The 24,766-nt window shown below is 46.6% G+C and overlaps 1 protein-coding gene across 1 annotated transcript in view; it reads right to left on the bottom strand.

The window, feature by feature from the left end:
- The window catches only part of MAML3 (mastermind like transcriptional coactivator 3), a 157,690-nt gene that overhangs the window by 25,434 nt on the left and 107,490 nt on the right, over positions 1-24,766 (bottom strand). The window lies entirely within an intron of this gene.

Here is a 24,766-nt window from a genome sequence, read left to right as displayed (position 1 = left end):
TCCTCCAGGGAATTAATACATATTACAACCCACACGTTCATTTTCCTCAACAGACAGAAATGGCCAGGCATATTACATGTTTCCAGAAAATACTGAGGTCCTGACAAAGAGGGATTGCTGGGGGAAAAAAATGAGTTTGAGCAGAGATCCTGAATTTAAAGGAAGCCAAATTCCCCAGGATCAGCATGAAACCCTGCCTACTTTCCCCCCGTGCTGAGGCACACATGCACAAGTGGAACCGGGACATGCAGAGCCTCTCGTGTAACAGCTTCTGACAGCGCTGTGAGAGGGGAATGCTGTTCCTGGGTCTGAAAGGGGTGGTGGGAGTCCTGCGAGCCAAATCACATCAGTGTCTGCCCTGGAATGCTGCTGGGCTGAGAAGGCAGCGTCTGCAATGGGGCTCATGGGGGCCTTCCCCCTCTGCCTGTCTCCTTCCCACCATGATTTACTTCCACTTGCTGAGAATACTTCATCTCATACCCTTTAACAAATTCTGCCAGTGGCTTCCTGGGAATGGATTCATTCCCATGCCTGTAATTCCACAGCAGTGACTGAAAAATGAACAAATCAGTATTCTTCCTCTTCTTTTTCTTCCCTTAACCCACACAGCTTTGATAAAAAATGGTACCTGCAAGAAGCTACTCTCCCCAAACCTTGGATAACACCTGGTAGTTTTCCTAGACATAGCAAGGCCCACAAAGAGCAATAAAAATGTCACAGGATGCCTTGTAGAGGGGAGGGGACAGGATGGACAAGGTCTGTTTAGAGATAGTGAGGGTGGGCAATGATGGCAGGGAGAAGAGACAAGGGAAGGCTGGTAGGCAGTCGAAGCCTTATGGCAAGAGAGTGGCACCAAGGGCAGGTCTTCTTGGAGAGATCATGGCCTGGCACAGACTGGGAGGTGCAAAGAGGAATGTGAGCCCTGAAAGCATGACCCAGGTCTCAGCCCACCATGACAAGCTTGGGATTCAAGCCAAGGTGCTGACTCTGCCATTTTTTTATTCCCAGATTTTTAAGTGGCTGCTCTCAGTACACACCGAGTTTGGCACAGTCTGGGCTCAAAGCAGCATGAGATCCAAATGGAGCCACTGCTAATTATACCCCTCTAATTAAACACAGAGACGTGGTGGGTGGTTCTTGAAGTCCATGAGATGAAGAACACTGAAAGCTCAGAGAGTGTCTTGGGGAAAGCTCCATTGCCCTCTCATGCCCTCAGTTCCTTCCAAGGCATTGGCTTCCACCACTGCCCAGGATGGGATGCTGGGTTGGGAGGCCAGGTCCCTTGTCAGGTGTGTAATGTCATTCCCTCCTGTCCCCCCCAAACTCCATTTTCAGGACACAGGAGGGCAGCAAAGGAGGAAGCAACATGTATTCTGTGAGCAGCTCTGACATGGGAGACTGCAAGGTCAGCCACCCCTCCTCTGCACCAGTAAAACCTAACCCCAACTTGAAATGAAGGAGTGTTTATTGAAATTGACATTTCTATGGTGTCTGCCCAGCTGATTAGAAGTAACAGCTGTGAAGCCAGCAGTGAGGAGGCCCAGTATCCCAGAAGCTTCAAAACCACTTTATATCCTGCTTTATTACTGATTTAACAGCCACCTGAAGAGATTTAGAGTCAGGTTTCTGCAGGCTGAGAGGAGCGCACAGCTCTACCTCTCTGGGGCTGGGACAGGCACCAGGAGCGGTCATGAGAGCATCCATGGCACCCAGGAGGGGCTGCTGGCACCTGCAGAGGGTGGAGGTGACTCCCAGCTGCTCCAGGCTGGGCAGTGAAGGATGGAGGTGCTGCTGGCAGTGCCCCAGAGGCAGGCATGCTCCTCCTCAAAGTGATGGCAAGGCACATTTGGGAAGGTTTTCTGTGGCAGAGGAATATTGAATTCATTATGCTTCAGGGAAAAACTCAGAGGTTAAAATGGCAGCAGGTGCATCTAATAAGATTACAAGGTTCCCCTGGGATGCACTGGGAGAGCAGTTTCACTGTGTATTTCAAACAAAGCTACACTGTTGAAATCAACAGGATTTCAGTTGCAAAAGGCAAGCTAATTGGGAATTCAGTTCCTAATTATTCAGGTAAAAGGCATAACACAGCCAGGGATGTGCTCAAATAAAATCTGCTTGATCCAAGTTAGGAAGAACAAAGTGGATGTACCTCCTGAGTACAAATGTATGAGACCTGAGTATGGAGATACAGGTGGAAAGTACACCTTGCAGAGATTTCTGTACTGTCATTAAAAAGACATTACAGTGAAAACAGAATGAAATATATCATGCTAAAACACCATTTAGATTCTGAGGCTCTCTGCTTTAATACCTTGCACAGCCTCAGAGGAGGGGCTAGATATGCCAGCATATCACCCTGAACTAACCAAGCAGTTCCCAGATCTGCAGCTTACAGAAAACCTTATGCAATGAACTAAAATAAACCTAGACATTATTCTACTATATCTGTAAAAAAATTAGAACAAACTGTAATTCTGCCATGTTGCATCTAAGCAGAACCTGAGCAGCCACCTTTCAGATGTGCTTATAAGGCAGAACTGACAGCCTGAATGGAGGAGATGCTCTGAAGATCCTATACAGCCCTCAAATAAATCTCTGAATTTCTATTTGTGTCAATCAATCTGGCTTTCCGAGTGTCAGCTGCTAACACATCTGTCAGCATCCAAGGGCTGCAGTTACAGGGTAAGCTGTAGTCACAGCTGGAAACTGAGTTTAGTGATTGCTTACACTTAAGTGAAAGATAACCCTGGATTATGCATTTCACACAGTAGAGGTTACAAACAGGACTGGGGTTTGTGTTGATGTCAGTACAAAGTTTCTCTCTGACCCCAAGCACATACAAGGTTGCCTGTAGTCATGTTTTCCCTCAGTTCCAGCCTCTGTGCTGTCCAGGAAAAATAAGGGAGAGCTCTCACTGCAACAAAGGGACTCATCTGCCCAGCTTGCAGATCCAAAAGGAGATAGCTCAAACTGTAAAAAATCCTATCCTATTCTCTGTGGGAAGCTTCCAGCTTTGCTTACCTTTATATCACACACTGACTTGCATGCTGACAGCTGTTGTTAATACCAACACAAGGTGTCCAAGCACCCCTGGGATCCTTCCAGGCCTCATGAGCCCATAGAGCTCAGGTTTAGGGAGCATCTCTGAATGTTCTACCTGACAAGAGGGCACTGAAGGAGACATTTCAGCTAGCTAAGTAGAAATCTGTTCTTCAAGGCAGCTCCAGCGGAATCCTGTGCAAACCAGAGCCCTAGTAGAGTCTACAGGAAGAGACAAAGATTGTTTTAAAATCCAGCAAGTAAGGAAACAACTGTGACTCAGAAGCACTTCAAGGGGTCACAATCCATCAGCTAACAGGAATGATCACACATTATACTGTAAAAGAGATGTAGATTCTTGTACACTTTCAGTGAAGGTTTCCCAGAGTTTTATTCACAAAGGAGCTCGTGTTTGGCTCTCTGGGAGGTTCCTGGGAGGTAACTTCAGCAGCCTGGGTCTCTTGGGGGAATCCAGCCCAGTTTTCTGGACAGCCATCCTGTGAAGCAGCATCCCTGCATTCAGCAGTGTAACAAATGAAACACCTGGCAGCTGGCTGGCCCTGGGATAGCTTCTGGAACTGCTAGGAGAGAGAGGGACAGGCCTTCTCTCCAGGCAATCCTCCTTTTCCCTTTGACTGGGAGCTCCTGTAATGCCTCTGACTCAGTGTAGCTCCCAGTGAGGCTGTCCACAGGCTGTAGCAGGGAGCAGGGACAGTTCACCCCCTCTCCCATGCCAGCCCCCAAGATCACTGAGCCCATCTGCAAGGGTGGGATGGTGGCTCTCGAGGTGACAGTCCTCACCAAGTGACACAAGGGGTTTATCATGTCTGTCCTAAGGGCTGCAGGGTAGGAATCAGCCCTTCCCATCACACCACATGGGAACTGCCAGTTTTTCCACCCAGTCAGCAGCTTCCTTAGAACTGCGGCCCACCATGAAGGCAAGGTGCTTTTTAATTCTGGTTCATTTTTAAAGAGCGGGAAGTGTAGTTTAATACATTTTACAAAAGTGGTAAGAACAGAAAAGAGAAATGTAGGCAATTGGGAGAATAAATGGAACAGGAAACTGAATGCTGTACCTGCAAGACAGTAGGTACTTTTCATGGAGAACTGATTAGAATGAACCAGAGGGTTTAAGAAAGCAAGAAGTGTGTACTAGAGAAATAGTAGGATGCCACTGCTGACACAGAGATCTTTATCCCAAACTACTTCACTCTTGTCTCTTTACCTCTTTGTGTCCCAGTTTTCCTAAAAGGGAAATCAACTGCTTCCTTTCTGATAATTGGGAGGATAACCCCATCACTAACTGGGGCTGTTGGCATATCTGCTGGTGATGACAGAGGGGGGCTGGCCCAGGAGGGCTCCCCAGGCTCAGCCCAGCATGTGTTAAAGCAGGCTGAGATCCCTGCACTCTCCTGCAGCATGCAGGCTCCCTCCCCTTCCCCCTGTCAGTGAGCTTTCCAGCACTGACAGATGGGGCTGGGCAGTGTCCATCCCCTGCACTCCCCACCTGTGTGACAGGGAGAGCTCCATGGCTGCAAAAGCCTCTCCTGCTCGGCTGCAGCCCATTAAGGAAACTGCAGTCTGTGCCAGCTCACCCTAATGTGCTGGGCTGTGAGCTGTGGCTGCTCAGGAGCTGATTCCAAAATGATTGAGTGGCTCTTGCTCCAAGGGCAGCCGCTTTGGGATCAGGGATGGATGAGAGCCGGGCACAGCAGCTTCCTCTGCTGCTGCACGCTAACTCATACACGTTTCCAGGCCAAGGCCCCCAGAAGGAGGGAGGGTGACTGAGGTTCTCACCACAGTCTGTTCAACACAGACGCTGTCAGGTACGTACATGTGTGTAACACACACATGTGTGAGGCCGTGTGCCATACCTTTGCAGTTGTTATCCCACACACCTAACTCATTCCCACCCACAAACAACTTTCCCACCCATAAACTATTTCTTTTCTCCCTGTTGCAAGTGCCTGTGTGTTTTTAAAGAGAGAGAGGAGTGCCTGAAGGGCATGGAAGTGGCAACCCAAAAAGCAGGGGATGCTACGGTCTCTGAGGGCCATTCCCAGAGCTTGGCACTTGAGGAACCTGGGAGTGAGCAGCAGGGGAATGTACAGTGAGCACATCTTTGTCCCCCCCCTCTCAGCCTAGAGACCGCGCTGGAAACAGTACAAGCAGTTTGTCTGGGGGACTGACCCCAGCTGCCAGTGAGCCATGCTGGCTGCACTCCTTTGTTCCTCAGCCTTTCTCTCAGGGCCCTGCTCAGAGAGACACTGCAGCATGTGCTCAGCAGCTGGGCTCCGTGCCCGCACAAAAGGGAGGGAATGAGATGTCTGACACACTGGCAGAGCCGCTTGTTTGTGGCAAGGAAAAGAGGCCATCTCAGCTCTGGCTCTGCACTAGGAATGGCACTGGAGACCAGCAGAATAAGCGGGTGCCACAGAACCAGTTGGTGCAGGTTGTATTTCAAAGCTAAATTGCTGAACGGCAATGCTCACCTGCAAGGCAGCAGGCAGGGCTCACACAGAGAAGCAGCAGCACACTTAAGAGATGCTGAAAGCCAGCATGTCACTGCTCCCACAGCAGTGGCTCTTGTGCCACCATGCAGCTCTGCTGCCCAGCTCACATGTCCCTGCCATAACCCAGAGGCTGCTCCAGGTGGGCTCCAAGGGGTGGTGGGCTCAGGGGAGAGGAGTCTGGTCCAGGGGCAGAACAGGAACACAAGCCAGACCTCCAGGCTCCCACTCTCCTCACGCCTTGTTCATATGAACTGACTCTATGTTATATATCATTTCCTTTTTTATTCTTAGCCACAGCTATGCCTCCAAAACTACTCAGACCACTGGGGTTTGACAAACGCTTAAGAAACACTCATTTTGCAGCAGCAGTTGCAGATTTATACTAAATATGATAACAACTACACCCTGCTGCTTCTACCCTGAAAGCGAAGGATTGCATCGAGCAATGCCCTTTTCGTGGAGTTTGTAGCCACTCCTGTAGTGCTGCTTCAGACCCCTGTTATTTTATTATCCCCATCTTTACGAGTTCCCAGGGAAAGTGCAATCACAGCTCTGCGGCTTCCTGGAGCAGCTGTCCCCCTGCACTGCTGCAGCCAGAAAAGCTGACACCAGAGCCTGGCACTCCGCTTTTTATTGCCGCTCTACTCCTAATTGGAGCTACAAGGAGCATGCAGAGTCATGTACCAACCCAAGGAGATATTAGCTAATTGAAATTGTGCCCCACCGCACTGAACGCTAGTCACTTAAATCAATCTCTTCCTTCTTCCTCTCACCTCCATCTCATTCTCTTCACCTTCCCTCCCCCTCTCCTTCTCAGCCCCTCCCTCCCCAAATCCTCCCCCACCTCTGACTTCTAATCCCTCCAGGGCAATTAGAAGCAGGACCAACAACAAAGGAAAGGAAGGCAACAGGAAACCCTGTTATTCATCCTGCAGTGCACTGTCCCCTGGGGTTTGCAGCACCCATCCTGCTGCAGGGTCCCCAGCACCAGCCGGGGTATCCGGGTGCTGTGCCGGGCTCTGGGTGCATTCCCCCTCCCTGCACCTGAGAGAAGAGGCACTCATCTTTATCAGAGCAATTACCACAAATGATTTATGTGGCCAGTCAAGAGGGCCTGCCAGGGTTCTTATTTCATCTCTGAGAAAAGGAACTCTGCTGGAATTTTATCAGGGAGCTTGGATTAAATTGACAGCTGCCTTTTGTTTTGTTTTTAAAGACCTTCCCTTCAGAGTGCAGCGTTCTGCCTGGATTTTGGCGGGGGGAGGAAATCCAACACCATGCAAGGGTACAAGCCCCTCCTTTAAGAGAAAAATCCATTTACTTCACTCCATATATATTTTAAGTGAGGCCATTTTTAAGGAGCTGACATCTGCAAAGCGATCCCCACTCCCACTGACTTGAAGCAGCATTTATTTCCCTTTGCTGAAGCCACAAAGGCAGCAGCTTTTCCTCCCCGGTGTGAGTGTCAGTGAGGCTGACAGAGGGAAACGATGGAGTCCTCAGATCACCACCAGCATAGTCATCTTCAAACGCCACACACAGAGCATCCTGCATCCCCTTCCACGGCCAGGCATGCCAGGCACGGGGAGAGGGGTGCACAGGCAGCCAGGGCATCCTCAGGAGCACGGGGACATCCTCAGGAGCACAGGGACATCCACAGGAGCACAGGGACACCCTCGGGAGCACGGGGACATCCTCAGGAGCACAGGGACACCCACAGGAGCACAGGGACACCCTCAGGAGCACAGGGACGTCCTCAGGAGCACAGGGACATCCTCAGGAGCACAGGGCATCCTCAGGAGCACAGGGACACCCACAGGAGCACAGGGACACCCACAGGAGCACAGGGACATTTCTCAGGAGCAGAGGGAGGCAGATCCTGGCAGGTTGCAGAGCCCATGCAGGCAGACATGCTGGGACACTGTGACAGTGTTCACAGGGGTCTGAGGATGAGGGAAGAGATGAGGATCTGACTCCATGTTTCAGAAGGCTTGCTTTACTATTTTATGATATATATTACATTAAAACTATGCTAAAAGAATAGAAGAAAGGATTTCATCAGAAGGCTGGCTAAGAATAGAATAGCAAAGAATGATAACAAAGGCTTGTGGCTCGGCTCTCTGTCCAAGCCAGCTGACTGTGATTGGCCATTAATTACAAACATCCAGCATGGGCCAATCCCAGATGCACCTGTTGCATTCCACAGCAGCAGATAACCATTGTTTACATTTTGTTCCTGAGGCCTTTCAGCTTCCCAGGAGGAAAAATCCTAAGGAAAGGATTTTCCATAGAAGATATCCGTGACAGGACACACGGAGCAGAGCCCGTGGCGAGCAGGCAGGCACACAGCACACGTGGGACATGTGCCAGCAGCCATGCAGCTACACACAAACCATCCCAACCTTTGCGTGCCCAAAAAGGCACATGCATGGGCAGAAGGCATAGAGAGACACACAGACAGAGCTGATTGCAACTTCAGGCACTGCCAACAGCAAGAGGCATTAACAAATATTTAACCAAGTCAGCTGCCTCTTGCCTTCCTTTGCTTTAGTGGCTGGTTCTTACACACCCTTTGAACAGATTTGAAAGCATTTGTTCTCTAGATAACACATTTTGGGCTTTGTATATATTTGGGAGGCAAAGTCTAACACAAGGATATAAAATTGTTGAGGATGCCAGCAGAGATTACAGCATCACTGGTAAGAAGTCGAGATATATATTTATTGCCTTAAAAACAATTCTGGGTTTGATACAAAGCAGCAGTCTTTCTCTGTACTGCAGGGTGGTATGGAGGAGGAGAAGAGTATGTTAATTCTGTATTAAAGGAATACAAAATAGAGATGGTAGTCTAATAACAATGCTAAAAAGGTGCAGAAAGAGGATACAGGGTGGTAAGGTTCACACAAAGGAGAGGCATGTCTCATGGCAAAGGACTCTGTCAACCTGAAATCCAGGCATTTCACAGGCATAAGTTACAGTATTTTCAATAAATTTACCTACCCAGATGCCTGCTCTCACTTCTGTTTTTTTTTCTATTGATGTTTTCATACTTTCAGATGATTCTCTGCCTGCCATCCCTTTGCAGAAGAGCTAAAAAGCATTTGGGGGATGGAAAAAGCTCGGACACCAATGACACGTGTGCTGTTCAGTGCACCAAGACATTTGATAAGGAAAAAAATAAAACAGTTGTTTGCCTCATACTTTTTCCTCTTGGCACTTTAGACTTTACCAACATCAATAGTAACCCTAACTGATTTCAGAAGAAGAAACGTTTAAAAGACCGCTGGCATCCTTTAAAAACCTCTAAGCTACATGTGTTTTTTGCTACTCCCTCCACAGGAACTGCATTCAAAAAATGCTATTTCATTTATTACAAAACAGCCACATTTTCTTACTCCTTCCTGCCTCCCATCACTCCTTTTTCTCTAAGTGGGCATGTTTACAGAGACTTGAGAACTTCCAGCTTCTACATCCCAGGAATATGTTGCCCTTGCTACAGGCTATAGCTGGCGGGCTGTAGCTGCTCTCCTTAAGGCAGGGCAGAACGCTTTGGTGTTCAAAGGCCAAGCTGGCAGCATCTTCACCCCCAATCTCTCATAAAGATTGCACCAGGACCAGCCACTGCTCCCTGCCTCTGGTCACATCACTTGGATAAAAGAGGAGAGCTGAGTACTCTGTTAAACAAAGGGGGTTATGCTAATTTTATGCTAATCAGGTATATCAATGCAGCCCTGCTATAGAATTGCTTCCCCCTGCCCAGGCCTTCTTCAGCTGCAGAAAGGATGACAAGGGCAGCTGACAAGGCACAGCAAGGATGAATGCAATGCAGAGAGTCCAGCTGCACCCAGAAAAAGAAAAAAAAAACAAAAAACTCTGTTACTTCTGGTGGGTTTACTCTCTTTGTGGCTCCATTCCCTTCCAATGCAACCCTTGGCAAGGCTGCCAAGCTCTCAGCCCCAGAAATAGCATGTCAAGTAGCAGAAAAACCAGAGGGGAGGGGGAGATGCAGATAAAAATAGAGAGAAATGTTGATTGCATTGTTACTGCTTCAATTAAGCTCAGACACTTCAGCCTGATGAGTCAACAGCAATGACAAGAGGGCACAAACAACAGGAGCAACTGCAGTGCAAACCAGTTTATCAGTGCAGCTAATGTGGAAAGCTCTGAACTCCCAAACCAGTCCCTGTGGTGGGGAAAGGAGGAAGTGCTCTAACAGTGCCCTTCCTGCACCAGTGTGACCACAGCAGCAGAAGCCACAAAAAGTTAATAATGGCCAGGCAGGAGAGCTGACGGCTTGGGCCAGAGCGGCCCTCCCAGCCCAGCATGCAGCACCAGAGGTGGGGCTCTCTGTAGTTGTCTCTATGTAAAGTCACCTCTGAAAAGAAAGGAAGAGATGCAGTTGGTCATAACTTCAAACAGTCCGTCTCTCAGCCCGGCCACACCAATCCCTGGGAAATGTTCACCTCTCCCTGTGAAGTAGTTTACAGCACATGTAACATCAGCATTTATTGCACCATCTGCCAGCACTCCTCTTTTTACCAACCCCATCAAAGGAGTGCTGAGGAAGTCATGGATGGAACCACTTGTGACCAGCAGCAGTGCCATAAAGCTCTGCTCTGCAGCCTGGGTTATCCCACTATGTCCCAGTTCGTTCCATTCTTGTCCTGTCAGTGCAACGTAATGTTCTTACACTCAGAGGTTTTGTTAGCCCAGTGTCCCATCTCTGACAGTAGCCAGCCACAAATTCTTAGGGAAAGCATAAAGGGAGCAAGGAGGGATGCACAGTAAGCTGGCCCCTGGGATCCCTCCCAGTGTTCAGCAATTAGCATTAAGAGCACCCTGTGCTCTTAATATACATACAACACCCTTGTTCTTACCTGCAAAGCTCTCCTTGGTGCATTTAAACAATTTCTTTTACATACAATCTCTGCAGCAGCGTGCAGCAAGGAATTCTGCACGTTGTTGTGTTGTGCAGAAAAACAAACAAAACAACCCCAAAACATTCTTCTGCTTTAAACCTCCTACCCACTCCTGTGCTGCTGAAATGCTCCAGAGACATTACATTATCATGCTCTTTTTCCTTGACAGTGGGGAGATCTCACATTTGGGGCAGTTCCCTGGGCACCCAGCTGTCTCCTGAAGTTCCACCCGTGTCTCCCTTAAGGAACAGCTTTTCAAGTGATTCCCACCTGTTTGTCACTGACTGGCCGGCCACAATCATGGCAGGGATATACCATTTTAGGATGATGCTATGCCTAGGTTGAAAAAGTCCCTTTTGAACCTAGAGGCCCATCAATCTGCATGGTTTGGGCTTGCTGTGCCTGCTGCTATTTGAGAAGGAAATGGTGCCAAGCCTCTGTCTCCTCTGTCCAGGGAGGAGGAGCCCAGTGACATGGGGTGCTTCACTGGGGCGGCACTGGCAGGAGTATGGAAACAGGCTCTGGCACAGCCTGGCACTCCCAGACCAAAACTCACAGACAATACAGTGGAACACCAGGGTTTGCTGAGCAGGGCTAACTAACACCACTGCAGGAGAGAGGAAATGCCATGGTGAGCAAGGGTGCTCTCCATGGGAATAGTGAGTGCACCTAGGAATTGCTCTTTACCTTCCCAGCTGGGGCGGCATGACAGGGAAATAAGCACACGTGGAAATACTCAGTAGCACCTGAGGTGAAACCTGCACACCCCAGTGCACAGGGAAAACACAGCTATGTGCTCCCGAGACATGGATCAGTCAGAGAGGAAAGGGGCTGGCACAGGATGAGAGAGAGCAGCATTTGAAAGTCCTCAGATCCTGTGTTTGCACACAGGCGGGGCCACATCCAAGGTTCACAGTCTTGCTGGTAGCTATTCATCAAAACATGTGCACTGCCAATTTGGACAACACTTGTTAAAAATCTGTGTTCGGTTCACAAGGCTTGCACCATACTGTCCAAATAAATGCCTGAGTAATCTCTTTTGTTAATGTTATGTCCCAGTATTTAGTATTACTTCATGCCAGATACAGCACTGAAGGAGGGAGGGGAGAGGGGCTGCTCAGGGGAAGCGCCCAGCCGATATTCATTCTGTTTCTGCTCCGTTCCCCTGTGAGATCCTTTCCACTACACTACTGAGCAAAACACAATTAGTGGAAAGGGCCCATTTTTCCTCCAGGAGCCAAGGTCCCAAAAAGGTACAGCTTCAACATCATTAGCAGTTCATCTTCTTAAACCTGCGGGCAGCCCCTAGGCAGATCCCCTCATGCAAGCCCCACACCCTCCCCCTTTTTGGTGTCTGCTTATCAAACTAATGAAGCACATCTACACGGGAAGGTCTTGGGGTAGAAGGCAGCAGCTTAACCATGATTCAGTGCATGTCCTTTCCCCTCCTCCCCTTTATCAAATAAAGCAAGCAGAATTTTCTACACTTAAATGGAAGGGAGGAGGAAGGAAGGAGGGTAAGGGGAGGTAGACATTTGTCTAATAATTCCCAGCAGAAGGAGATGTCCGTTTACTTTCTTTGCCTAAGCACTTGCATATTAAAAAGGCTCAGCTCCTTAGTGGACAGGATTTATCAGTGCCACATTTTCTGTTTAATAGGCCAGGGCTGGCAACGCCTGCTCCAGGTACTGGAGACAGAAACATCTTTGTGTGACCTCCCCTTGCCCTTCTCCGAGTCCCTGTGCACAGGGGAGCCAGCAGAGGATGCAGAGGGAGCTGAGAGCCCAGGGCCATGGGGAGGGGAAAGGATGCTTCGTGTGCCTTAGTGCTTAAGCAAGAAGACCACTGCAAAAACAGTGAAAGCACAACAGGGCTCCATTAGCTTTTTTCCATTCCGTGATATCCGGAAAGGCAATTTCCAGCTTTAGATAAAAACACATAAACATCTTTCATCATGTCACTGACCTAAATATAGATGATTACTTCAAGGCAAGAGAAATAAAAATAAAATTAAAAAAAAGGAAAGAAAGCCCTATTCTTATAACTTCAAAAGCTATGAAGCTCTACAAGCAGACTGCAGTAAAGAGGAGCAATAGATAACCAGTCAGGTGTAAAGAGAGAGAGAAAGGAATACATGTTCTGGAATGATTGTCCTGATGGAGCATTACCCTGGGCCCAGCTTCCACCTGCCCTGTGACACAGGCTTTTTCCTCGTGGACACCTGGCTGTCTCCTCTGGCACCCAGAGCCTTTCCCTGCAGCATAGCACAGCAAGCAGGACCTTTGCTTTGTTCAGATTCACATTAACCCCACCTTAACCAGGCCATTATGCTGCCCTAAAGGGCCAGGCCATGTTTTTCAAAGGGAATAAGGCTGTCCATGGGCCTAGGGACATACTTTGGAACATGTCAGATCTACACAGGAACCAAAGTAGTGTCAGACCCCAGCAGCACTTGAGCATGAGCCTAGCACTGCTTGATTGTGTTTCCTCCAGGGTCACCCTCACATCACAGCAAGGTTGCACTGCTCTTGTGGAGGATAAGTGCTTTTGCTCTCAGTGCCTGTGCTGGTTTGCAGCAGCAATCCCCAAAATTACAGTGCCAGGGACTCAGCATTTACAAGCTAGAGGGTGCCTGCTGGAGGGTTCCAGTAACACACACCCTGGAAGCACAGGGATTTGCAGGAAAGCTCTTTCCGCTAATACAACCCAGCATTGAACATCAGTGACAAGTCAAGATTCTCCATATTTAATGCATGTCCCACCATTCAGAACCACAGAGTCCCATTTTATGATTCTCACTGGTATGTGCTGGGGACAGAATTGGGTACTTAATTGCTCCCTGCCTCAGTTTACCCCATCTGTAAATGGTACATTGTCAGAGTATGCAGAAAAACTACCACCTCAGGATGCTGTGTAAACTGTCACAGGTAATTGCAAAGACAGATGTGCATCTGGTGATCAGCTGCTGTTTGTTTAAAATCAAGTAGCATGCACTTAAATCCTACATGCAGCCTTCCAGTACATTATAGCACCTTGCAGTCAATTCAGTCTTCCTTCTGCTGGGTCAGGGGGACCTTTGCCTGAGAAAGGGCTTTGGGAGCATGAAAGCTATTGTTTAGACAATAAAAAAAAAGCCATGTTTGTCAAATAAACTGTATACTATTTTTAAAAGAGTTCAGTAGGGATAGTTCATTGTCATAAGCACTTGCTGTTGTACAGTGTCTCTTCTGAAGTGCTGTGCAATTGTCACCACCAGGGACCAACAAACCACTTTGAGTTTAAGCTGCCAGGAACTGCCTATGTTTAGACCCAAACAGAAACTCCCTCTTTCTCCCTAACGAGACCATCCTGCACTTGCAGCAATAGGTTTGGTTCTTCTGAGACAAGGCAAATGAAAAGCTCAACCAATCCATTGTACCTGCTTTGCAATTTTACTGTATTGCAAAGACATAACAAACCTCAAGTTTTGCCTCTTGAAAGGCAGGGACCAGATGAAACCAGCCACAAATACCATGCAAGTACCAACTTCATTGCAGACCAACCATGCAGAGTACAACGTTGACTGAAACCCAAGGAACCCACAGGACCTTTTTTATTAAATAAGCTTGAAAAATCACAACCAATGACTATTTTTTTCTCTCCCAATAACGTGGGTTAAGAGTGCTTTCCATTAATGCAGGTGAGACTGGTGTCAAAAGGAAAAAAAAAAACAAACACAAAGGAAGGAGCTGGAAGCAGATAGCTCAGGAAAGTCCTCCTAGGGGGACATGACGTTTGCAGAGAACCAGCACTGACAGAAGTCCATGGAAGAGTTTCTGCTGATGTGAATGTCTCTGCCAGACCTGCAGGCCCACCCCAAGTGGCAGATCTTTGGGTCAGTGGGTTTAGTGAGGCCATGGGCCTGGGCTACACCCCTGTGCCTTGCTCCCTTCACTAAATGCTAGGCAGAAACAAGCCTTGGCCAGGAATAGCTGCACAGCAAAACTGTGACAAAGCTCTGTACTTCTTGTCTCATAAAATACCTACTACTTAAACTGTCAGAGGAAACTAAAAGCTACACTCTCAACTCCAGAGCATAATTTGCTTTGTTTTTTTCTTCCTGTGGAAATGCACACTCTTGCACTAAAAGCTACTTCTCATGTCTCATTATATGGTCTTTGACTTAAAGGAATCTGCACTACAGTATTTGTAAAATTTGCGGCTGGTCTGATAAGACTCAGAAGACTTTTCTAGCACTGCACATACCCAGATGACCTGAAAGACTCCTGGAAAAGCTCTGGTGCCCTCCATGATGGATACTTACAGGGCTGGTAAGTTCTGTGTTTCCCGACAATGGGGATTGCTCAGTGCACGTGTCTACACAAGTGAAAAGAGCTTTGTGGTAGGGCAGAGAAACCCACTGCAAGATGATTTGCTTTCAAGGGCAGGCTCCAACTGGGTTATTATATCTCTCTTGTGTTTCACTATGGCTATGCTGAGAGGTACCCATGAAGTGCAGCCCAGTCCCAATTTTTTGTGTCCTTTAAAATCTTTAATCAACCACTCTATGGGTTGAAGATGGCAGCAGGCCAATGCCTTATCCACAAATCAGCAGAGGATTATTTTGGGTTATGATGCTGTTCTCTGGTTTTCCACACATCCAATGTATTTACACACATCATGGTGCTAGTTTGCCTCTTTATCATTTTAGCTCGAGGTAAAAAACTTATCCTACCTACACAAAAAACCTGTTTTTTGCCATCATCACTGAATGCATCTCAGCACCATTAACACTCAGGAGATGTGCAATTCGAAGTTAAGCTTGCTGAGTGGAAGCGAGGGGAAATAATGGGACACTTCTCATCAAAACTGCCCTGGGGAAAACACGTGTCTCTTCAGGAAATTTGTGTGAAAGTAAACCATAAATGCATGCAAACACACAGAGGCAGGGGGACTACCTGCATGATTTGACTGTGAGTGTTCTGACACACAAACACTGACAATACCCAGAAGCTGCAAAAACACACACACAAAAGTGTTTGCTCTAAATCTGCTTCCTGTATGTATCAGTAATATTAAGGGAGAAAATTATTTGAACTGTAGAATCATAGAATGGTTTTGGGTTGGAAGAGACCTTAACTGTCATCTCATTCCAACCCTCCACGCACAGGGACACCTTCCACTAGATAAATTAAATGTATCCATTTTCTGTACTTGACAGAGACAAGAATGCTCTACAAAATGAGCAGGTTCTGGTTTTGCTCCTTTTAAGTTTGTACTGGTGGTTGGATTGCAGTTCCTGTCTGAGTCAGATGGGCACCTTTCTGAGAGTGGTTGTGTTTGTTGTCAGCTTCTGTGCATTATCCCATTGTAACCAATCCAACAGTCTATCTCTTATGTAAAATATAAATACTAATTTGAGGGCTCAGGGAGAACAGCTATTTTAGTTTCAGTTAAAGAAAGAAGAAAAAAGAAAGGAGGAGGCTGGGCATCATAACAGTAATTTATGATTTTACTGGTGTATTATCATCGGGTAATAAGAGCAACTTGAAACTGCCAATTATCTCATAAGAGGGGTATCACCTTTTCTGTTTTGAGTGGCTCCATCGATAAATGCAGGCTCTGCTTGCTAACAATCCATCACACAATCAGAGGCCTTGCAGCAGGAGAGACCACATGAGGGAGGGAGACAAACAGACACACAAACAGACAAACAGACCTGCAAACACACACACAGACCTGCAAACACACAAACAGACCTGCAAACACACACAGAGACCTGCAAACACACAAACAGACCTGCAAACACACACAGAGACCTGCAAACACACACAGACCTGCAAACACACAAACACACCTGCAAGCACACAAACACACCTGCAAACAGACCTGGAAACACACAAACAAACCTGCAAACACACACACAGACCTGCAAACACACAAACCTGCAAACACACAAACAGATCTGCCAACACACAAACCTGCAAACACACAAGTAAACCTGCAAACACACAAACACTGGATGGGAGCTGAGCCCTGGGCTCGGCAGCAGAGCCAGGGGAGGGGGTGAGTGGGCTGGGGTTGGAATTGCCTGCAGCAGTCGGCAGGTCACACACACACAGTGTGCAACAGCAAACTCGGTTTACAAAGAGACATCTGTTCCATTACTTGGATGCATTGTGGCTAATTACATCCTGGCCCATCTGTGAAATGACAGCCACTTATTCTCCAGTGAACCATAAAATCTGTACATGTTCAGTGTGGGCAGTGGGGACTACGAGGAGCGCAGGGGAGGGGGAGGATGGAGAACAGGAGAATGGCACCAGGGAAACACCACATCTCTCATTCCTGCCTGGTGTCAGCCAGGAAAGAAGGAACTCTGGAAGAAAGGCCCTAACAAAGCACTGCCATTTTGATGCAGAGCTGCAAAACTTGCTCTAACCCACGCTCCTCACTCCCCACTTTTGCACAGGTAGGAGAATGAGATATGCCAGCAGCAGAAATTATTCCAGGCCTCCATCCCTGTGCTTTACGTGAGGATTTCTACAGTGTTTCTGCCATCACTGCTTGTATCATCTCTACCTGCTGGTCACACTATTACAGGGCAATTTAAAACTGATTGTGGGGTTAAGGGTGGGACACAGACCAGAAACAGAGCTGGGTTACCCAGTGCCGGCTTGGTAACTGGGGACACTGCTTTTGGTCCAGGGTTTCTGGTGTAAAAGCATCACTTCCTCAATAACTGTGTGGGTTTGGGCAGGATTTGCTCAGTCTGCTCAGTCCCAAAATAGCAAAACTAAGCATAAAAGGAGGGAGGGTAAGGAGGATTGCTCATGTCATCTGCAAGCCAAAGCTGTGGAAATCTGATGGGGTCTGAAACTAGTATTGCAAAAGCCAAACTAAAGAAAGCTGGGATGCTTTGGGATGGGATTTCTTGCATTTGGCCATGGGCTAAAGGAAGATATTAATCCATGTGAATCCCTGACTGAACCATATCCTGCAGGTGTTACAGCTACTCAAGATAGCCAGGTCTAGAGAGGAAGGAAAATACAATTAATCTAGGTTCACTCAATGATACACAAACAGATGAAAAAAAAAAGGGAAGCACTACAGGAGGCTGGCTTGTGTTCACAGCCTAAAGCAAATCCATCTGAGGCTGAAACGTCAGGATAAATAGTGAGAACTTGGTTGTTTTGCTCCAGCTTTAAAACTGGCCTCAGTAGCTGTTGACAAACCCTAACCCTAACCCTTGAGCCCTGGTGGTGGTTAGCATATACCACAGTTTGTGAATCTTAAAGGTGAAGCACAGCTCCTCTGGAGCACCGGCTTTGCCTGATAGATTTGAAGCAAGTGGCTCAGTCTTACTGTACTTGACAAAACCTGCAAAACTATTGAAAGGCAAAAACTATTGAGTGGTGTCAGTCTAGTTTAGAATGGATTCTACATCCATGTTACCAATTTCACTCCACAACAGGCAGTCGGCGAAGGCAAACCAAGGGGAAGGAGAGGGCTGACTGAGCTGAATTCAATCTTGCAGTGGGTTCTGCTGCTGGAACAGCTGGTGCTCAGTCTATGGATAAATAAAGGATTTAATTTTCCATGGACATCAGGCTGCCTTTCCTCACCAGCGCTAAACTCAGCCCCACAAAAGAAAAGATTAACAGAAAAAGAGGCTCACAGTGTGAAACTCTACAAAGAGCTTACAGGAAGGATTTGTAGTAAATTAATATCACTAGCAACCACACAGTTCAGGAGCTCACAAGCTTTTGGTGTAAACTGTGGTTTAGTTGGCTCACATGTTAGGTGCAGGACCCAGCAACTCCAGTTGCACACAGGGACCTCCTTTCACACTGCCTTAACAACGAGCTTGGTCTCAGCCAAGGTTTTGTTGGATGTATTGACCTGTCACTTCTGATCATTCATCTGGGAGTGATGGCCAGCACAGCGTCTCAGTCTGCTCTCAGACCTGAAGCCTTACTGTTTTACAGTAGGTTACCACAAAAGCAACTTAATGAGCATCAAGAAAATGTATAGGTGTGGATCCTGATCATTCTGATCTGGAAAGATTAAAAGAGATATCTCCTCTCCTCCATTTTCTTTTTCCCTTACCTTTGACATTGGTTATGGACACCCAAGGTGAGTTTCTCCTCTCTTCTCCAGCAAAAGCTATGACAACTAGAGAAGAGAAAATGGGTGACATCACAGGAGTAACAAGTGAAAAATGAAGGCAAGGTTTTTAATCATCTCATTTAAAATGCTGCTTCCCCCTGAGTTTGTGTGGTATGAATTCTTCCTCATATCTATTTCAATAAGAACTGAAAAATTTGTAACAAAGGACATCTGTTCTGTAAATGTAAAACTCCCAGCTTTTCAATAAAGATGAAAAAAAAATGTCTTTGAGACTTTCAGGAGTTTCTCTGTCAAAAAGCAGAGATATCCTTGAGGCCTGTGCAGCAAAGTGAAACTGCCTGCTCTCTTTCAGAATCCACCCCTTCTCCCCCCAACTGTTGCCTGTTGTGAAATTCTTTTCAAGTCATTTTCTCCACCTGTAAAACAAAGGTGACCAGTTGCAGTGTTTCAAAGATATGGATCTATGCTTCCTCTTTACCCTCTGAAGGGTAAATTCTTTTAAGGCAAGGGATGTATGACTTTGCAAAAGCTGAAAGCATTCCCAACCAGCAGCTGGAAAGAATAAAGTGCTAAATTCCTCCCCTGAGAACTCTGCCTGTTCACAGAGAGATGCCACCTTTCTGAGCCTTCCTGGTTATGAGCACCCCCCACACTTCATGAGCTGATGATGCTGATCTCTAAGGTAGGACAGATGCAGGCACTGATTTTTCTTATGGAAGAAGACAGCAAGCAATCTGCTAATTATTCCCCCATTACCTAGTTACAGTCCTGCTGCCAAGGTGATTAGAAAGCAATGCATGAAGAAACCAGCTGAAAATAACTAAACAATCATCTTGCCTTTATAGGAAGGACTGGAGGGGCATTTTTGTGTCTACATTTGAAGCAACACGAGAACTGGCTTTAAAATATTAGTTGCTAACCTCTTATCCTTATGCTGGCAGAAAGCTGGTTAGCTTGAGCCTTTGAAAGTTCAGTATAAAAGGGATAGAGGACGAAAGAAAACTTTGGGAATATGTATTAATTAACAAGTCAGCAGGGGAAGAGTTTTTGGTAAATGAATGCCATGCTTACTAAGGAAACAAAAATCTGGAAGAGGCATTAAGGGTGTTTGTGCACATTCACAAAATATACAACAGGGCTGCTATGTGCATCACTGCTTGGAGCCCTGCAGTCAGATGCTGTGTGTTCTGTTCACAAATGTCACCTGTCAGTAAATCTGGCTAGGAGCTGCTTCTGAAAACGTAGAGCAAGGCAAATTACACGTACTTTACAGCTGCACACAAAAATCACAAGTTCCAGATGCTTCAGAAAAGCCATCCCAGGGAACACATGAAACACAGACACAACAGAAAAATAATAGAAAAACCACTTCACATGTGAGCTTGCAGGAGAGGGGAAGAGGGAAGGAGAGGGGCTATATTTTGGCAGAGGACAGGCTCAGCTTTCCTTTCTGTAAGGACACATAAACCCAAACTTCAAATAAAACACCTGTCACACAGAGCTGACTCGTGCTTGCAGCCACGAAGCATGAAGTGATGCCATATACTCAGATTTATTTCCCCAGCAGCAAGGGTGCCAAGTGGTCTAACAGGAAGAGCTTACCCATTTGGAAAGCCAATCCTTAGAAAGCACAATTTCAAGGAATACAGAGCATTTAATGTTATTCAGAAACTGCACTCAGTCCTCCACATTCCTGCTCCTGGACTGTCTGTGGACGGATGGACAGGCAGCAGGACAGATCTCTCCTTTGCTTTTAGCTAGTTTTTAGCTGGCTGAGACAGAGGGGTTCCCTGGACTGCAGTTTTTCTTTTCCTTGGACCTGTTTAACCTGCTCTGGACTGAACACCCAGCAGAGCACCGGCAGCTCCATCTGTGGCCACCAGGCTGGGCCTAGGCCGCGGCAAGGAGCTTTATTGTTTAATATTGTTTATTTTCTTGTGCTGGTGAATGCTTTGCCTGTTAAATAAACAGGGGTTTTTTCCACCTTTCTCCAAGGAAATCTTTTCCTGAACCAGCTGGGGGAGAGGCTGCTTGAATCTGCATTTTAGAGGAACCCCTTTGGAGGTTCTCTCCCAAATTTGCCCTAAACCAGGACACCATAGTACATTATTTGTTGAAATAAATATGGAGATAAGTCTGAGCAAGACAGCCAAGACAGCCAGACTGAAATAAATTCATCACTCACGGGCTCTCAAGGGAAGAAAACCATGCATTTTTTCTAAATGATTATTTCTGAAGCGCTGAAGGAATGGCTATATCACTAATGAGGCCAGTGCTCCATGACTGCTGATTATAAATGACCTAAAAAGAGACAAGGGGATGGTGTGTGTGTGTATGTACAGGGGGATGGGAAAAGGGATGGATTGTTCTTCCTTGGAGTGTGGAATTGACTCCCTGGGCTTCTCAAAGGAGAGCATGTGTAGTTCACCACAGAGGCAGGCCTGGCATGTTTACAGCCACACAAGGAAGCTTGGACTGCAGTGCTGGGCTATTCTAACAAGTAGACACACAATTCCTCTCCTCCCATGATAGGTCACCATCTATTCACTGCAATAATAATTAAAAAGGAAAATGAGCTTTCTCAGTCCCCCACAGGTCTAAATTATAGGGCCTGCAGGTTGATGCAGGCAGACTTGAGGCTAAAGCAAGGGATAAGATTGACTTATGTCTTCTCTCACTCACTAATTCCCATGGAAACAAGAAACTCTTGAAAAATGACTCAAACATGCTTGCAAAAATCTTACTCATATGTTTGGCTGGCTATCTTCCCCCATGCTTTGAGGCTGAAGGATTACAGGTGCATTACACATGCAGCAATCCCAGGGCAGCTGATGGTGGAACAGAGCAGGGTGGTTGCATGTGAAGGAGGGCTGGATGCCAGCCACAAGCAGGAAAATTATAATGTGGATTCAGAGAATAATACCACAGTTTGGCCATAAAAATCTGCAGCTTTCAGATTCCTAGCAGTATTATTTATATCACATGGTATGTAGAAGTGAGAGCACTTAGAAATAAAAGATATCTAAGGAACAGCCCCGATGTAAAATCTCACTTGAGGGTACTGAGAAGATGGGGATTACTTATTTATTTAACGGCTTGGTTTATACACAGAAATTACTCAGGACACCATGGAGAGAAGAGATGTGAAAATGAGCTTCTGCAGGAGCTCAGACAAAGGAGCCCTGACAAATATGAAATGGATTCTAGTCACATGCCACTGCCAGAGGTTTCCTAGCTCTCTGTGAAGACTGTCCCTTTTCTGCAGGCAGCAACATTTCTTGCCTGACCTGACAGAATTTGGTAGACGCAGCTTTGTTTTCACCAAAACTGTTCCAACTTGTGTGTGGATTTAGGGCAGTAAATGGGAACATTCTCAGTGCAGATGCTCAGATCAGGGCCCTGACAATTGCTAGAATCTCTATTTTAGGTGACTCAGGCAGCTGCTCACTAATAATTTCTGTAGTCTCAGTGGGGAGCTCCAGAAGGTTTTCTGCCCCTCTTGGGAGATGCCCTTTCCTTGGAGCTCAGGATCACTCACTGATCTCCTCACAGGTGCCCATCTTTACAAAGATGGAAAGCCTGCACAGACTTAGCACAGCTGCTAAATCTGGGGGTGGAGGCAGGGAAGAAAAGTTTAACTAAGTTTCCCTCCTTCACACAGGTCTTTTGTCACAACCCTTTATAGCTAATAACCCTTCTGTAAAATTTATAAGCCAATTACAGAACAGGGAAATAATTCACTAATAGCCTATATAGGATGGTTTAGAAATCTTGCAGGAAAAAACTCCAATATATTAAATGCCACAGGTTTTGTAAGCAAATGCTGTAGGTGACACTCTTTTCAAGACTTTTCAGTTCAGGAGTCCTAAATGAATGCAAGATCTGTTTGAGCCTAGCCACTGCCACAGCTCTTTCCTCAGAAGCATCACTGCTGGGAGCTGGGGCCACCAGCCAGCTGCACACAACCTGTGCAGCAGCCTGCTTCCTTTTCATCTCTCAGGGCTTGCAGACAGAGTTACCTTCCCTATCCTCATGTAAGTCATCCTACACATAAATGAAGCACCTCATTTGCTTTTCCACAAGTCACTGTTTCACCACAGAAAGTAAATCTGACAAGCAAGTGAAGATCATCCACTGGGCTACACTGTCTCTCTCCCTCTTGCTTGGAGCAGAGAGCATGAGAAAATCAGCCCAGATGCTGTATCACTATAATTTCAGATGTTCTCTAATGAATCTGAGCCCAGGTTGGAGCTTTAAAAGGCTGCAGTGGTTGTCAGCATAAACAGCCAAAAGTACTGTCATATCAAGCGCTAACAAGGCCACTTTTGTTTCTACAAGCATCATGCACTCAGCAGATAAAAATTAGCATCCTTTCCAAGCCACCACAAGTCACCCTTATCACTGGCAAGGAGAAGCAATGCCCCTGCATGATTGCTGGTACTTGGGGACACTGATAGCAAGTGCAATTTCTTACAGGCTGTCCCTTATGATGAAGGGATTAATAGCCACCAAACAGGGGGTTTTATCTCTTCTTTTTCCTCTTCTTGTTCCCCTGGACATGGACCTGCTAATAGCTTTCTGGGTCTCCTTTAAATAAACACAACTAATTACCCTGCACAGTGATACTGTGGCTACAGATAACTCATTACATCACGGAGGGCTTTCTGAACAGGTATGTCTCTTTGCAGAGGGCCACATCAAGCAAATGAATTCAGCCTTTATGCTATCAGCTGGTACAGAAATGACACTGAGTGCACGGCAGATCCAGATCCCACAGCTTCAGCAGGCAAGCTCTCCCAGGAGGCTGCAGAACACCACATGGAGCGCCCATATTCCAGAGCATGTGTAGCTGCGAGCCTCCTGTGCACTGACTGGCTGGGGTGCACGGCACAGACTGGCACTGTTGTGTAAATAAAGATCTGCTTCTCTTCACTCATGGCTCTCTATGTTGCACAGACAATCACCACTTGCTCTGCCTTATGCCCTGACTGCACGCCTTGCTGGAGCAATAATGGAAATCCCAGGCCAAAAAAAAAAAAAAAAACAAACCCAGCACAGAACTGAACAGATGGGCAACGTGAAAGAAAAGATACATTGGGAAACTGTTCAACTAGTTAGAGATGAGGAAAAAGAGAAGTGACTCACTGTATGTTATGTGGACAGCTGTGTTAGAGACTGGAAACAAACTTAGGATTTCCTGACACCCACTCCCTGCTTAGACAGGGATAGCACCAAACCAAAACAAATTTTTAAAAAATAGACTTTGCAGACAGATATCTAACTAACAATACAGGTTCATGTCAAATTATTCAAAGTGGATGTGACTGAATGCCTTTTTGTGCTCCTGCAAACCTAAAAGGACTTTGCTCTTTAAAGCCAGATGCTGGGTGAGAGGATTTTTAAGGTGTGCAGCCCCCTTCCTTCCCATTCCCTGCACAAACAGCAAATGAAAGCATTTGATTTGCAAGCCTTTCTGGACAGCCATACTGTACAAAGCACTAACTCCTTCTCTTCAGGGACAATATCCTGAAAGGATGAAGCAAGGACACCTCTCAAACCACACTCATAATGATCCTTAGCATTACCAAGAGTTATATACATAAAAAGCAGCATATATCTTACTAAGCAGGTGACAGTGGCAGATGAACTGATAGAAGAGGGCAGAATACCTTATTCACAGCTATTAGCTGACTGGTCAAAATACCTGAGTAGAAATGTATGTTCAATTATACAGGTATTCAACTCTTGGACATGTATCATGACCACTTACTCCTCTACAAAGAACATGGCCCTTAACTTGCTGCTTGAGGCATTTGAGCCAATGGCCTTCATAAGAAAATGATAGCCTTGACAAAGGGGCTTCAAAAACCTCATGAAAGATGTTTCCTGCCATTCTCTAAGGCTCTGCCTCTCCCTTCACACCAGGGGATGATTTTTACAGGGAGCAAACTGAACAATGAACAACAAGCTTGCCATAGAACTGCAGCAGAAACAGGAGACACAGAGATTTCTCAGGGACCAGGCTGACCTTGATGAGCAGCTCCAGGTAAAAGCTGCAATGCTTGGTCTCCCACTGTGAGTTCCAGAGGTGGGTCACTTCAGCTGTATCTCTCCCTGCAGCAGCAGACAGCTCTAGCAGAGATGACACACTCTCAGAGGGCTCCCCTTTACAAAGGAAACCAT

The sequence above is a fragment of the Ammospiza nelsoni genome, chromosome 4 (genome assembly GCF_027579445.1).
Source record: "Ammospiza nelsoni isolate bAmmNel1 chromosome 4, bAmmNel1.pri, whole genome shotgun sequence".
NCBI lineage: Eukaryota > Metazoa > Chordata > Aves > Passeriformes > Passerellidae > Ammospiza > Ammospiza nelsoni.
The sequence above is the reverse complement of the archived record's forward strand: the minus strand, read 5'-3'. Positions and strand labels throughout refer to the sequence as shown.